General features: G+C 53.1%; 1 protein-coding gene and 1 pseudogene across 6 annotated transcripts in view; one reads left to right on the top strand and one right to left on the bottom strand.

Annotated features, from left to right (window-relative positions):
* Positions 1-16,779, bottom strand: part of RPH3A (rabphilin 3A) — a 247,561-nt gene that overhangs the window by 153,749 nt on the left and 77,033 nt on the right. The gene's annotated exons all lie outside the window — the stretch shown is intronic.
* Positions 5,021-16,779, top strand: part of LOC138847468 (cytochrome c oxidase copper chaperone pseudogene) — an 84,656-nt pseudogene continuing 72,897 nt past the window's right edge.

Here is a 16,779-nt window from a genome sequence, read left to right as displayed (position 1 = left end):
GAGAGTGAGGAAGCAGGACTGGGCGGAGAGAAATGCCTGAGAGGCCGGCCTGGCAGAGCCTCAGCCAGGCCCACAGAAAACTCAGGCAAATGTCGTCCTTGGGCGCTGCCTGTCCCGGGCTGACATGGCCTGGCCCTCACGCCCCTGCCTGGCTCTGAGGCCACGGTCCACTGCCCAGGGAGAGCTGTGGCCTGGGGCAGCGAGGCTCTCTGCAGCGGAGGTTGACCCTGAAGGGGCTGACAGCCGGAGACCCTCCGTATTTTGGTGCAAGAACAGTTTGAAAATGCACGCACCGTTTTATCTTGACGCGCATTTTCCGAGAACTTTTTGAAGACCCCGTGTGGTGTCTCAGAAGTCCAAGATCACAGTGGGGGGAGGGGGTGCTTCTTTGAGGGCTGCAGCACCTCCCCCCCAGCTGCCAGCCATCCGGGTGCACCTGCTCTCTGCTGCACCCCTGCCATTCTCTCTCTCTCTTCCCACTCCCCTCCGGGCACATGCCTGCGCCCACCCTCCTGTTTCACAAGGACACAGTCATGCGTGACACAGTCACGCCTTGACTTCCTCTTCACTAACAATGTCTGAAGTGTTTCCAAGAAGGTCACATTACGAGGTAGGAGGGGCGAGGACTCCAACATGAGAATTTGGAAGTGATGACACGCGCGAACCCGTAACACACAGGCAGCCTAAAGTACACACCCAGAGAAGGTGCTCTGGCCACGGGAGCCCACCCGCAACACTCTCAGGAGAAAGGTCCTTTGGAAAGACTGTCAGGGGCCAGCACTGTGGCTCAGCAAGGTAAGCCTCTGTCTGCAGTGCCAGCATCCCGTATGGACACCAGTTTGAGTCCTGGTTCCTCCAGTTCCGATCAAGATCCCTGCTGATGCACCTGAGAAAGCAGCAGAAGGTGCCCCAAGTGCTTGGGCCCTTGCAACCATGTGGGGAACCCGGAAGAAGCTCTTGGTTCCTGGCTTCAGCCTGGCCCAGCCTCGGCCGTTGCAGCCATTGGGGGAGCGAACCAGCAGATGGAAGATCTCTTTCTGTCTCTCTCCTCTCTGTCTCTGTGACTCTGCCTTTCAAATAAATAAATCAATCTCAAAAATAAAAAAAGACTGTCAGTGCATTTAGTCCTCAACTGAAGGCTGCTGGCAATAGTAAACATTAACTAATAAAACTAAATAATAAATAATAACATGTCCATGTTTGCACGGGCACCACAGCAGAATCACAGCTGAAAGTGCTATGAGTTGGCCGGCACCGCAGCTCACTAGGCTAATCCTCCGCCTTGCGGCGCCGGCACACCGGGTTCTAGTCCCGGTCGGGGCACCGGATTCTGTCCCGGTTGCCCCTCTTCCAGGCCAGCTCTCTGCTGTGGCCCGGGAGTGCAGTGGAGGATGGCCCAAGTGCTTGGGCCCTGCACCCCATGGGAGACCAGGAGAAGCACCTGGCTCCTGCCATCGGATCAGCGCGGTGCGCCGGCCGCGGCGGCCATTGGAGGGTGAACCAACGGCAAAGGAAGACCTTTCTCTCTGTCTCTCTCTCACTGTCCACTCTGCCTGTCAAAAAAAAAAAAAAAAAAGAAAAGAAAAGAAAAGAAAGTGCTATGAGTAAAACCCTAACCAGAGGCCGGTGCTGTGGCATAGCGGGTAAAGCCCCCGCCTGCAGTGCTGGCATTCCATATGGGTGCTGGTTCAAGTCCTGGCTGTTCCACTTCTGATCCAGCTCTCTGCTATGGCCTGGAAAAGCAGTAGAAGATGGCCCAAGTCCTTGGGCCCCTGTACCCACATAGGAAACCAGGAGAAGCTCTTAGCTTCTGGCTTCAGATCAGCACAGCTCCGGCCATTGTGGCCATTGGGGAAGTGAACCAGTGGAATGAAGACTCCTCCTCTCTCTCTCTCTCTCTCTCTCTCTCCCCTCCCCTCCCCTCCCCTCCCCTCCCTCCCCTTCCCTCTTTTCCTCTCTGTAACTCTGCCTTTCAAATAAAATAAATAAATCTAAAAAAAAAAAAAAAAAACTAACTGGCTTATGGTGACAGCTCAAGGCTAGCAGTTACTATTCCCTACTCAACTAGCCAGTGCTTGACCCAACTTGCCAGTACGTAGGACGTCAGCGGTTTCTTTGCTCCTGGTGACTGGTGGATTATGGATTGTGGATTGCTATACGAGGAACAACCACCTCGAGGTCACTGGGTCATAGGCGTTTCTGGTTCCTGTGGAAGGAACACTTCGGTTCCCTAACACAAGCTGTGGGAGCCAAAGTGCTTACGTAAGCACGCACGACTGTCTGGGCACCCAGTTCAGGGCACTCGCTCGGCGCCGTGTGCGGCCATGGGGCTTACACACTGGGGGAACGCAGACGCTCAAGGGGAAGTCCAGACGCTGTGCGAGCCCGAGACAGAAATTAAAGCTGGGCTCTGGGGCCACGGGAGTCTAGTGCCTCAGCGACAAAGCCCACGGTCACGTGTCTGCAACCTCGCGTGACCAGCAGAGAAGGAAAATTTTGCTTCTAGCATAGAGGGACTGCTCTCTGCTTGCGCGTGGAAGTAAATGAATAAAACAAAGGTATGTGAATGCCTTTACCCTCCAGAGACACAGGCTAAAACGCTGACGGTCAAGGCAGCATCTGGGCTTGCATGAAGAGACCTCAGCAAAAAAACAAAAATCAAGAACAGACAAAGCAAACGTGGCCACACCCCTATGTACCCGTCACTCACACTGAGGGACGAGTGAGGCGGGATTTCCTCCACTCTGGTGTCCACGTTTTGTTGGGTTGCAGATTTTTAAATTTTACTCATTTGTTCACTTTATTTGAAAGACAGAGGGAGAGGGCGAGATCTTCCATACCCTAGTGGGTTCCTCAAAGGCCTGCAAGGCTGGACCAGGCCACAGCTGGGAGCCCAGAACTCCAACCAGGTCTCCCGTGGGGCTGGCAGGGAGTCGGGTCCTTCAGCCATCACCGCTGCCTCCGTGGGGCACCCCGGCGGGACGCTGGGTTTGGAAGCAGGGCGGAGACTTGAACCCAGGCCCTCCGCCATGGGATGCCGGCCTCCCAGGCTGCACCTGACCCCCTCTGCTAACTGCCCACCCTGGTCTGCGGCTTTCACACCACAGGAGCTCGGGATAGACCACAGGTGGACCTTGAACCCAGTGCTGGTCCCACGGGGCCTCGTTCCCCCACCTGAGCCCAGGGTAGAGCTGATGTTGTCTGATGCTGCCCAAGATGGACTTCAGGGGGTTGCACCTGCTGTAACCATGAGGTGGCCACGTGCCTGCCCCCTTGGCAGTGGCCATGAGGTGCTGAGACAGTGGACACGGGCCTCCTCTCAGCACTCGGCACCGAGACCACCTCCCCTCCATGTTTCTGAGAAGTCGGGAAAGTGGGCAGCACACGCCCTCGGGGCAGTGCATGTGCTATCGCCTGCCTGTTGGGTGCCAGGCCTTGTGCTGGGCGCTGAGGACACACTGGTAAACCCTGACCCGGTTGGTGACCACACATAAGCACTTTGTATAGGTGGCCTCAGTTTTCTCCTCTGTGAAATGGGGACAACGACTCATGCTTGGTTGTCAGACAAGGTCAGAGAGAGGATGGAAGATTCCAGCACACTGTGAAGCTACTGTTTTCCCTCGGTCTCCTGCTCTTCCTCATTGTTTCCCATAGTCCTCTTGGTGTCTAGCCCACTTGACGTTTCCATCAGTAAAGGTTTGCTCTAGCTGAGCAGTTACACATAACAAGATGGAGGTTATTAATCCCCCATGTAAAGTGGGCCCAGAAGTAGGAGAGCTCAGGGCTGTTATGACATCGATACATGGTCCCCAGCAACCCAGGCTCCTTCTGTCTGCTCTGCCATCTTCAGTACATTATCCTCAAGGTTGCTTCATGGTCACAGAACGGCTGCTGGAGTCCCAACCATAATATCTACATTCCAAGTAGGAAGAACTGAAAAGAAGAAAATGACCAAAGGGCTCCTCTCTCCCAGCTGGCTTGGTCTCCCTTGAAGAATTCTCCCAGAGGTATCCTCCAACACTTCTACTTCATTGCCCACTCCTGTCCATAAGCAAAATCGGAAGCATAATTTTTTTAGCCAGCTGTCAATGACCACCACCAACGTAGGGGTCATTATTAAGAGTAGAGAGCAGTCACGCAGGCTGTGTTCCAGAATGTTCCTCAGATACCAGAAATCCTATTTTCAATGTTATTAAACCAGCTACCTATAGAACCTTTTGATAGCTGAAGTCCTTGTTCCTGGTGTGAAGCCCTACATGACCCAGGTGCCTTTAGTGCCACACCTGCCCACAGCAGCTGACCAATGACCCCTGTGGCCGGTTCTCAGAGCAAGACGCACGGGGGGCAGGAGAGCTCGCCGTATACAGACAAGCCTGTAGGAGGGCACCGGGCACGGTGGTCGGGACACCCGCACCCCGGGCACAGAGCCTGCATTCCAGTCCCAGTCAGCTTCTGGTCCCAGCGTCTTCCTGCTAATACACACCCAGGAGGGGTCCGATGGTGGCGCAAGGACTTGGGTTCCTGTTCCCAGTGTGGGAGCCCCGGCGGAGTTCCTGGTTCTTCCTTCCGCCTGGTCCAGCCCCAGCTCCTGTGGGCATCTGAACGAACCAGCGGGCGTGGCAATCTCTCTCTCTCTCTCTCTCTCCACCCCCCCCCAACACAAGCCTACTGAGAAAATGCTCTCCCAATCAACCTTAAACCCATTTCCAGGGTCAAGCGTTTTCTCGTCTGAAACCAGGAAGGAAACGAATGGGAGATTTCTCGTGCCAACTCCACTCTCCAAATTATCCCGGGAGCAGGGAGATTGACCGGAAACAGTCTGGAGAGAGGGAGCCACCTCTCGATTTTTAAAAATCAATTTCAATTCGATTTCATGAGGGCTTTTTTTTTCTTCCTTTTATCATGGGACTTGGAAAGGCATGAAAATTGGAGACAGGAACTCCTGGATAAATGGTCTTGCAAGTCCACGTCCGGCTGCCGAGTCACCCTCGCGCCTCTGGGTCACAGGCGAGGGCGGACCATGACGCCGATGCGGCCCTACTGGGGTCGTCGGTACCATGGCCGTGGTGAGGCCAGCGAGCGTGCGTGACTCCGCTCGGCAGCTCTTGTCGACGTCATCAAGACAGCAAGTAGAGCAGGCCCGGCCAGAAAACATTGTCTCTGATCTCCTTACTCTCTCTCGTTACTCCCTTATACCTCAAAAGCTGTTTAAGTACAGCAGCCGACTTCAATTATGTTATAAAAGGATATTATTTTGCTTCCAATTGTGAGCCCAACAAATTTAAAATATTGAACTGTCACGGATACGCTGATGTTTTCTAATAGATCCCTCGGAGTCTGAGACACCCCCAATCTGGCCTCCCATCTGCTGGCTTCCCCAAAATGCTGTTCCTCGGAGCGACTGCTGTGGTTTGGTTTCGTGCTGACTGATGTAGAGCTCCTTCCGCTCCTGGGGTCGCATCCCTTAAGACCATCCCTTGTGACCGCACTGGACGCACTTGGAGATTCAGACGCCTCAAAGAATGACGAAGCAGCGACAGGCACAGCACAAAGCTCAGGCATCGATGTCAAGTTCATGTCCACGGCCCTGGTGTCTGTTGTGCCACCTGGAGCTTTTGTTTTTGGCTAAATGTGTTGGGCACTTGCTAGGAGCCAGGAACTGTGCTAAGTGGACAGTATGCCTCATTCCACTGGACTCTCACAACACCAAGGCGGGGGTGCCATGACTGTGCCCGGCTGTCAGAGGGGTGAGCAACCAAGCTCAGAGAGGCTGAGACATTTGCTCGAGTCAACATCAACAAGAGTTCAAGTTCAGGTCCAACTCCACAGCCCGAGCTCTACTACGGGCTGAAACATGGTCCCAGTTTTCATTCTTTCCCTACCCATGCCCTTTGTTCTGTAACACTGAGGAACCCTCCATGGACACAGTGCACTTTCCTGCCCTTGATGTTGGCCTCAACCACATGATTGATTTGGCCAAACGTGATTGACAGGTGCCGCTATGGCACAGCATAGGTTTAGAATGTGCTTGAATGGTTGAAACCACCTTTACCAAGAGAAGAACACACCTTGGGTGCAGAGGGAGGGTAAGAGAGGCACACAGAGCAGAACCCGCCTCCCAAGCCAATCAGCAAAGTCAGGAATAAGAACCACACGTCTGACGAATGCCATGGAGATGTGGAGGTTGCTTATTACAAGGCAATAGCTAACGTACACACACACTATCGGTTACCGTCTCTTGAGTGCCATAGCTCCTTATTAAAACTGAAGGAAATTTTTCATTCAAAACTCGCTGATACTTACAGAACAAAGAGACGGCACGGCCCCCGACGCGGGGAAGACACACCCCGCTGCCACAGTCTGGTGGCCCCGTGTCACTCCTCATTCTGTTCAGACGCTGGCTTGATGGGCTCACACAAGACCTCTGAGTCTGACATTGAACTCTGCAGAATGTAATCAGTTTCTCCCCAGATCTCTGAAGACGCGCACAGGTCTCTCTGCCAATCACGGGGACAACCGTCAAGCTGGTCAGTCTGAAACTTCAATCTGCCTCTCGGCCATTGCCAGGAAAGATCCGGGAAGCAACGTGAGCGAGGGTAAGGCAGAAACGCCGCGGGGAGAGCCGCTCTGCCAGGGCTCTCCTCAGGCAGGCTTTCGGCGCGGTGAGGAGGGGCGGGAGGAGGGGCCGGGTGCAGGCTCGATGGGAAGCTGCTTGGAGCAGAAAGCAGGGTGACACCCAGGAGGGAGAGTACGAAACAAAGGTAGAAAAGCAAGGTTGAGGGGCCGGCACTGTGGTGCAGTGGTAAAGGCCCGGCATGCAGTGCCGGCATCCCATATGGGCAGCGGTTCAAGACCCGGCTGCTCCACTTCTGATCCAGCTCCCTGCTATGGCCTGGGAAAGCAGGGAAGAATGGCCCCTACACCCAGGTGGGAGACCTGGAAGAAGCTCCTGGTTCCTGGCTTCAGATCAGCTCAGCTCTTGTGGGTGCAGCCATATAGGGAGTGAACCACTGGACAGAAGACACCTCTGTCTCTACCTCTCTCTGTAACTCTGTCTTTCAAATAAATAAAATAAATCTTTTAAAGAACAAAAAGAAAGAAAAGCAAGGTAGCACCAGGCTCAGCAGATGGGAGCCCACCCATTCCCAGTTCCATTGCTATTGGGAAAGCACTCGATTCATTATCCAGAGGTGAGGCTTCTGTCTACACCAAGTCCTGGCCCAGGATCTCCCTCGGCTTCCATACACGGTAAGAACACAGCCGGCCATGGGCTCTGACCCTCCCAGCCGTAGCACTCTACCCCACAGCCATAATGTACCAGTCAACTGCCCGCGTTGATTGCCTGCCATCCTTGCCTGCAAACCAATGGATCCCAGAGGAGCTGCCGGTCACTCGCTCAGCCCACCAGCAAGTGCTGGAGTTACAAGATGACCAAGGCAGAGACGGTTCCTCCCACAGGGAGTTTGCAACAATTAGATGAACGATTGTATGGAGTGCAGCCGTGCAGCCACCAGGGAACAGATGGTGCCCTAGCGGGCCCTTTCTTAGCAGGCTGCACTGGAGGGTGGGTATGTGAACACCCCGACTCCCTCAGCCCTCGGGGAGGGGAATGAGCTGTGTGCTCTGAGTGACCCTTGAGGGTTCCCAGCTGGGATGAGCTCTGGTGGGTCATTGGAGAATGGGCTCTACTGGATGCCTCCCTCTCCTATCTCACTCCCCCACTTCTCCACTGGTGTCAGACCCTGAGATAGTTATCCAGAGATGACTCCCGGGCACAGTGGAGGGGATGGGCAGGTTTGTACAGGGCTGACCTGTGCATGAGAGGGTACTGCGCAGCCCTCCTCTACCCACCCCATGCCGTAGCATCTCCCCAAACGACCTTGCCCAGGGAGCCCTGGGGGACAGAGTCACCTCCGGGGCCAGCACTGGGATAGGGCATTGCAGACTGACTGCCGGCTCCCGCACGGAGCCTCAGCAACACCAAGGCAGAGTCACAGGTGCTGTGTGGGGGGTGAGACGAGACGCCCTCGGGGCATTCTCCGTGCAGCAGAGCGAGCGCACGGCACAGGTGGACGAGTCACCTGGCTCACGCCCATGCCAGCGCCCCCCACCCATGGCTGCCCTCCGTCCTTCTGAGCCTGAAAGCCCACTGCCTTTCTCTGTGCACCGACACAGGCAGCCACCCCAGTCGGAGGCAGCTGAGGTGGGAGACTCCCAGGCACCACTGCCCCAGGCTCTGCTGCCGTCCCTTCATGGAGAGACAAGGCATCCTCTTTGGGTCCCGACATGGCCTACACGTGCAACTGCCTCCCGAAGCAATGCATCATGGGAACAGTTCTCAACCCAAGGAGGGGCACGCACTCCCCCGTGATGACGTCAGAATCCTGGGGAGGTGGGAGCAGGCATCAAGCCCCACAATTAAGATACCCATGCCCTTGGGGCTGGCACTGTGGTGTAGCAGGTAAAGCCACTGCCTGCAGTGCCAGCATCCCATATGGGCACCACTTTCAGACCCGGCTTCTCCACTTTCCATCCAGCTCTCTGCTATGGCCTGGGAAAGCAGCAGAAGATGGCCCACGTCCTTGGGCCCCTGCACCCATGTGGGTGACTCGGAGGAAGCTCCTGGTTCCTGGCTTCAGAACGTCGAAGCTCCGGCCATTGCGGCCAATTGGAGAGTGAACCAGTGAATGTAAGACCTCTCTCTCTCTTTCTCTCTCTCTCTCTACCTCTCCTTCTCTGTGTAACTCTGATTTTCAAATAAATAAAAATAAATATTCTTTAAAAAAAGAAATAAACCTTTTTAAAAGACACCCATGTCCCACGTCAGAGTACCTGGGTTTGGTTCCTGGCTCTGACTCCTGACTGTGCACCCTGGGAGGCATCGGTGAGGACTGAAGTGGTTGGATCCCTGCCACCCATGTAGCAGACCTGGATTTAAATTTATTGATAATAAAATCCACTCCTCCTGGTATGTGGTTCTGTGACGTTTTGGCAAGTGCACAGTCAGGTAACCACGATCTCAATCAAGATACAGAACCCCAGTCCCCCACGCTGGACCCCCCTGGCTGCTGCTCTTTCCAGCCAAGTCCTCCCCGCTTTCTCCATCCCCGCCAACCCCGCTGTGCTTTCCATCCCCGCAGCTTTGGCTTTCCCAGATGATGCAGATGTGGACCGTTGCAGGAGGCACCCATGCCGTTGCGTGAGCCCACGGTCCACTCCCACTGCGTGGATGCATCACAGTGTGTCATCCACTCTCCAGTCGAGGGGCACTGGGTTGTTTCCAGTTTGGGGTGAGCATGGTTAGAGCAATCGTGAACATCTGTGTGCCGATTTTTGTGTGCATGTAGGTTTGCATTTCATCGGGACAAACCCCTGTGAGCGGACCCCTGGATGAAGGGTAAGTACATGTTTAACTATCAGAAACTTCCAGATTGTTTCCCGGGTGTCTGATCCACTTGCATTTCCTCTGGCAAAGCATGAGGGTCCCAGCTGCTTGCCCTTGGTGTTGGCCTTCTACTGCTGTTGGTCACTTTAAGAGGTGAGTGGTACCACTCTCAATCTAGAAGGCCCTGCTTTTAAACATAACCTTTCTCCTTTGGGCAAAATTTATTCTACACAGTTGGATACCAGCTTACATTTTCTCCCATCTCTGCTGCCCACACAGATAATAGAGAGGGGGAATCTTTTTCCTTTTAACTGCACTTAGCTAATGCAGCTCTTACCTTTTCCAAAGGGATGCCGTGAGAAATAAATGTATTCTAGCCCAGAGCTTCAATTAGCAGGAGTGTGTGTTGACCTATTCAAACTAAACAGTCATAACTCAGGTGGCTTTAAGTTCAAAACACATTTAAATCCATACTTGGATTATGAAGGAAAATGGAATACATCAAAGGCTCTGCATAAGTAGCATTGTTTTATTTTCCTAAAGGATAAGTGCAGAGAAGGGACGCGTTCCTTCCCAGGGTATCCTAACTACCGCCTACAGCCACCATTTCCTGAATGGAGGACGAGTGGGCATCAGGGCTCTAAGATTTACAGGGGCTGTGGGTGTTCCATTACACCTGACATAGGCACATACTGGCCTCCCCCAGGATTATTTATTTCAAATTAATTAATTTGAGAAAGAGAGAGAGCATGAGAAAGTGCTTCTCTCTGCTGGTTCCTCTCCAAATGCCTGCAACCGCCAGGATTGCACCAGGCAAAGCCAGGAGCTTGGAACACAATCCAGGCCCACAGCGGGGGTGGCAGGACCCCAACCACTGGAGCATTCCTGATGCCTCCCAGGGGGCACGGTCACAGCTGCTGGAGTCAGGAGTCAGAGCCAGGAACCAAGCCCAGGTACTCCGCTGTGGGACGTGGGTATCTCAACTGTGGGGTTCGATGCCCGCTCCTACCTCCCCAGGATTCTGACGTCGTCACGGGGGAGTGCGTGCCCCTCCTTGGGGTTGAGAACTGTTCCCATGATGCATTGCTTCGGGAGGCAGTTGCATGAGTAGGCCATGTAGGGGCCCAAAGAGGATGCCTCGTCACTCCATGAAGGGACGGCAGCAGAGCCTGGGGCAGTGGTGCCTGGGAGTCTCCCACCTCAGCTGCCTCCGACTGGGGTGGCTGCCTGCGTCGGCACACAGAGAAAGGCAGTGGGCTCTCAGGCTCAGAAGGACGGAGGGCAGCCATGGGTGGGGACGCTGGCATGGGCGTGAGCCAGGTGACTCGTCCACCTGTGCCGTGCGCTCGCTCTGCTGCACGGAGAATGCTCCGAGGGCGTCTCGTCTCACCCCCCACACAGCACCTGGGACTCTGCCTTGGTGTTGCTGAGGCTCCGTGCGGGAGCCGGCAGTCAGTCTGCAATGCCCTATCCCAGTGCTGGCCCCGGAGGTGACTCTGTCCCCCAGGGCTCCCTGGGCAAGGTCGTTTGGGGAGATGCTACGGCATGTGGTGGGTAGAGGGGGGCTGCGCAGTACCCTCTCATGCACAGGTCAGCCCCCCACAACAAAATAATCTGACAGTGCCTCAGTTGATGATTCCATACACAAATCCAGGGTGTCTTAAAAGACTTGTGTGTGCCCCATCTGGAAAATGGGGCTATGTTACAGACTGTGAAGAAGACTAAACCGTACCAAGAAGCTGCAGTGCCTTGCATGTTGTCTGTCCTCAGTAACTGGTATTGGGTATTATTCATTCAACCAACTCTTACCCTGGGCAAGGATCCAAGTATCCGAGCTACTTGCCTTTTGTGTCTAATGCATTACAGACTTCTACCCGGCAAGGAACGTATGCCCAGTGTGTGTCTCTGCACACCACACAGCTCAGTCCCATATTTATCTCAGGAAAAAAATCATCCAAAATTTTTCATCAAACTGAAATGCGGGAGGCCAAGACTGTTAATGGTCTCCCAACAACTATTCTCCCCTATTGAATAACGCATACTCCTAAGTTTTAGCTGGAAACATGGCTGCCTGTCTAGAGACTACATTTCCCAGACTGCCCTGCAGCTAGGGATGGGCATGTGACACGGTGGAGCCAAAAGGCTCTTAACAGGATGTGTGCACTGCTAGGGGGAAAGCCAGGACTGAGCTTTGACCCCAAAGATAGGAGGGACCCTTGAGGATAGCGGAGGTGTGTGGGAGAGAAACAAAGTTATGTCTCTCTAGAAGCCACTGTGGAAACAGGCTCACCAGTGCCCTAATTCGTAAAGAAAATGCAAGTGATGTCACAGACTTGTCTGGATTCAAGTAGCCCTTGGTTACTTTCTAAGTACCAGGCCCTGATCCAGCTGTTGGGGACAGAAAGGAAGAAGGAAGGAAACAGAGGCTCTGATCTTGTGGTGCTGTTATTGAACTGGAGGAGGCAGAGGAAAAGTGATCAACAAATCTGCCAATCAATCAACAAACAGATGTCAATCAGCAGTATGAGGCTTGATGAAAACAGAACCGGTGATGAGACAGAGAAAGGCGTGGGGGTCAGCGGACCCAGAGTGGTCAGGGATGCTCTCCAGGGAGGTGACAAGTAGAGACCACCCTGATGGGATGGAGCTAGCCAGGGAAAGATCCAGAGGCAGGGTGCTCCCCGTGGGGGTAACAGCCAGGTCAAAGGCCCGAGGTAGGACAGGGCCTGATAAACTTGAAATGGAGAAAGAAGGTCCACATGACAAAAGCCTACTGGGAGAGGGAGCCGACTGTGTTAATGTAAACATTCATTAACAGATACAAACACTCAGAACTGTGAGTATGTGAAGGCTTCCTGGAAGAGATGGGACTTAAACCAGATGGAGATAAGGAAAGGAGGTTGGAGCCCTGGAGACAAGGGAGGTAGTTTTAGGAAAAGAGAAACCAATGGGAATGAAAAGGAGCCTGCTCCACTTCCAAAGGACGCATGCAGGGCAGATAGGCAGCGTGCATCCCACTACTTGCCACTTCCTTACATGGCAGACATGGCTAATCAACCACAGTGTTTTCCTATAGCACCTGAGTGGACCTTAAATCCTCATCCATCACTCCATCAAACCCAATCAATCCAAGTGATATACAAGAAAAAAGGATGAGTCATCCCTGGAGTGACTGCAAGGCCCTTTCAGTGTCTGGGAAAGGCGGAAAGAGAAAATCCTGCACTTGAAATCACGTAATTGGACTTCTGTATTTTGTCCAGGAAGCTCAGTCAGATACCTCTTATTCAGCACTATGTAAACGCAGCCCTCCCTCCTGCCCTGCACAGCAGACCTACACCCTGAACTATAAGGCTCCGCCCTTCTGCGCCCCCACCCCCCCACTGCCATTCGGACACGGGCATTGCACAAGCCAGTTCATCTGGTTAGAGCAGGACTCAGCACCTGCTCCCAAGCCCTTCACCACAACCCCTTGGCTTCTTGCTTCTTCCTCCACACATTAGCTCCTTGCTTCATGGACCACATCCTAAGTCGAGTTCTTTGACATGGAAGGCCTGACCTTAAAACACGCTGTGACTGTGATGTGGGTCACCAGGCACCTGCACCCCGTTATGGTGGCCCTCAGTCAGGGGTGTGCAGAACCCCTTGAGGCTGCTGGTGCCCTAAGTCCCGTGTGGAATGAACACATCAGGACAGAGTCCTGATGTCACTGCCATTGACTGAGCATTAACTAGAGGCCAGAGCCTGTGCCAAATCCTCCACGTTCCAACTGCCCTGGAAGCTCACCCAACCCCATGAGGACAGAACAGACAAGGAAACTGCAGCACAGGGCAGAATGGCACGACCTGCCCATGGCGCCTAATGCACGGCAGGATGGCATGCAGGTCTCAGCAACTGCGCCCAGCCACCCTCCTTACTAACCCAGACCTCTCGTTCCTCTTCTGGGGGTTCCTACCCTATGCTGAAACAACAGCTTAATTCAAAACAAAAGGCAAGACTCACTTTAATTCGGACCCGCCACGCACCATCACTTGACTGCTGGCAGCCAGGGTGCCCCTGTCCTGTCTTTCATTCACCATGAGCTGGGCACTGCCAGCCGCTAGGATTCTTTTCCAAGTTTGGACCAGGGAATTCTTTCACTCTGGCAAAAGCATGATTCTCAAAACGGCAACATGGCCCAACTGCTTTAATGTTGGGCGGCAAGTTTTATGGAATCTTTCTCAAGGCAAATATTTTCCAAAAACACGGATTGAAACAAGCTTGGCTCAGCTTGGCCGTGGGAGAAAAGATGATAACAAAGAAATGTGTTCTCTTTACCATGCACCATTGGTTTTACTGCAAATCCTTTCAGCCACTTGGTTTTGGAAAATAACAGTGAACTAGAGAAATCCAGATCAATGCGACTGCGTCTCCACGAAGACACTGGGCGCGAAAAGCCAGCCGCAGAAAGGTGCACATACTTTGTCATCCCTTAATGTGCAAAACAATGCAGTGGGCTTTGTTAGGAGATTATGCACAGGAGAGGAAACCATGCGTCCAAGCATAGGGAGTGGAGAACATGGCTCACGCGGTGGGGGGAGGGGGGCACGTGACTGGGGAGGGACTCCAACTGCGTTGTTGGTGCTGTAGCTCTCACACAGGTGGTGAGTACGTACAAGCCCCTTAGTGTACACACCATACCCTGCTACGTGTCTGAATAGTGCATACGTTGGGAATAACAGCATTCTGGTGAGGATGCCAGTTGGGACACATCCTGCAGCAGGGTTCCTGGCTTTGAGTCCTGGCTCTGCGCCTGATTCCAGCCTCCTGCCCAGCAGGAAGGTAACTGAGATGGCTCAGGAAGTTGGACTCCTGCCGCCCACCTAGGAAACCTGGACTGAATTCCCTGCTGCTGGCTTTGAACTGGCCCAGACCCTGGTACTGCAGGCATCTAGGGAGTGAACCAGCAGACTAGAGCTTTGTCTGTCCTTCTGTGTCTCTCTCTGCCTCTCAATTAAATAAATAAAAAGAAGTTTTCATGTAAAGAAAAGAGAATAAAAACTGCAATAATAATATGAAAGCAGACATCTAGGTAACTTACACAGCTTCCATTGGGTTGAGTCGTGAAGAAATGACCAACATTTGACCATTGTTGGCCAGCAAGGTTTCAATGACATACGTGCATCACAGACCACACACCCATCATGTGCCAATTTATCCCAGATCTGCCTTTCTAACGCATTTCAGTTACGGATCATTAAGAACAGAGAGTAGTTGTTTGGGTGGACTGTTAGAGAGTTGTGTATATGTGTGAGTGTGAGTGGGGATGTGGGTGTCAGTGAATGAGTGTGTAAGTATGAGTGTGTGAGTCTGCATAGGAATGAGTATGTGTGTATGCGAGAGTGTGAGTGTGTGTGTGTCTTGAGTGTGAGTGTGAATATGAGTGTGTGTGTGAATGCATGTGTTTCTTTGAACTCCAACTGACTGCAGTTTTCTGGGACCAGAACTAAAATTAGTCTAAGACCTAAGATGTCCAGAGAATGGAAAAGAGTGATTGCCCCAAAAAGTGGCAAAATGGGGTGCTGTGCCAGCCACCAGTGTGGACAGTCAGGCCTGTCACCAGCTCTGGCTAACACAGCCCATCCAATGAGGTCACCAGTACACCTACCGCCATCATTTCTTAACAACCTGTAAGATAACACCTTGGCCATTAAAACCACAAGGGGAGCTGTATTTGAGACGTAAAGCAGCCCCTCTTTCCAAAGCCTTGGGTAGATTCCACCGTCTTCTTCCCCTCCTCCCCACAGCTGTTCGTGGCAAGCAATGCACCACACCCCAAGAACTGCACAAGCAGCAGAAAATTGTATCACACTGCTGTCATTTCAGCCTCTTCGATTCTTTTCCACCGAGATCTGTCCCCAAAGAGTTGTGCTCCTTTTATTCTTCTCAAAAACTTAAAGGGAAAAAAAAAACTAGCAGAGGGGGGAGGGAGGCGCAAGACTGCATCGGGAATGATCAAAGCACACAACTGCACGTATGTAGGGCATCTGCCCATTAGAGATGCAAGTCGTTCAGCTCTGACTCAGTAGGTCCAGCCATGAGCCCAAGACAAGGATTCTTTTCCTTTTGGAGAGACAGACAGATATAGAAAGAAATTGCGGGGGGTGTGGAGGGGAGAGCGCTCCCATCACTGGTTTGTTCCCCAAATGCCTGCAATGGCCGTGGCTGGGCTGAGGTCAAAGCCAGGAGCTGGGAACTCAATCCAGGTCTCCCACGTGGGTGATAGGGACCCAACTACTGGAGCCATGACACTGCCCCTGGGGTCTGCCTTAGCAAAAAGCTGGAATTGGGAGCCAGAGCAGAGACTCAAACCCAAATGCCCACCCCTTACCAAGGGGTAAGGAATTGTGGGCAATTCAGATGTAGGGCATCCATGGCCTCCCCCCGGGGCAACAGGTCGTGGGAGAGGGCCTGGCCAGCCTAACACTGGTCTGAAGGCCCCCAAAGTTCTTGATCAAAGAAAGGGCGGTTGCTACCCCTGTCTGGAGTTTATCCTGAACTTGAGAAAGCATTCTGTCAAGCTACAGAATCGTTTCGTTCACGCATTCAACAAATATTTTTGAGCACCTACCGTGTGCTAGATGCTGTTACGATAACAGCTTGAGATGACAGTCAGGATTAAGAGGGCAAATAGAAACAAGCAGAAAAGGAAGGGGTTGGAAGGATTTTTCAAGCATACGCTTGCATGGCCAGGTGCCCATTGTGGAGGCACGGCCATGATGCACGGTGGCGGCGTCCTGTGCCTTCCGCTGCATGCAACTTAGCTCTTTTCATTTTCTCTTCTGGATGGCAAGCTCTGGGCGAAGCCACCTCATCTGGCAGCCACCACGGGACGCTGCATACGACGGAAGCTCATGCTTCTCGCCTTGGGGACGTTGAGGGTGTCACAGCACCACACACATGGTAGGGCTCGAAACAAATTAGAAGAGGACTGGCTGCCTTGGCCTTCCACCTGGGGAAGCAGTGGGGACCCAGGGAGCAGCCTCCTGTGCCCCTCCTCCTGTCCCTCTCCGGTTTCTTTGCTGGATCTCAGCCAAGCATTGGAGAACAATGGCCCTGGTCACACAGGCTCTGGTCACTGCTAAGACCAGGGCAGTGCCAGGCACCCCAGGCTGTGATGGCCATATACCCCCAACCCCACACTTCAGATGCCAAGGCAAGGAGGAAACAGGAGCAAGTTGTGAGCCCAGGGCCTGTGAGGCTATGGAGCAGGGGTGGGACACCTGCCCACGAGCCACCCATGGCCTGAGAGATCATTTCTTTTTTTTTAATTTTTTAAAGATTTTTTATTTATTTATTTGACAGGTAGAGTTAGAGAGAGAGAGGGAGAGAGAGAGAAAGGTCTTCCTTCCATTGGT

The sequence above is a fragment of the Oryctolagus cuniculus genome, chromosome 21, assembly GCF_964237555.1.
Source record: "Oryctolagus cuniculus chromosome 21, mOryCun1.1, whole genome shotgun sequence".
NCBI lineage: Eukaryota > Metazoa > Chordata > Mammalia > Lagomorpha > Leporidae > Oryctolagus > Oryctolagus cuniculus.
This window is presented reverse-complemented; position numbering and strand designations above follow the sequence as displayed.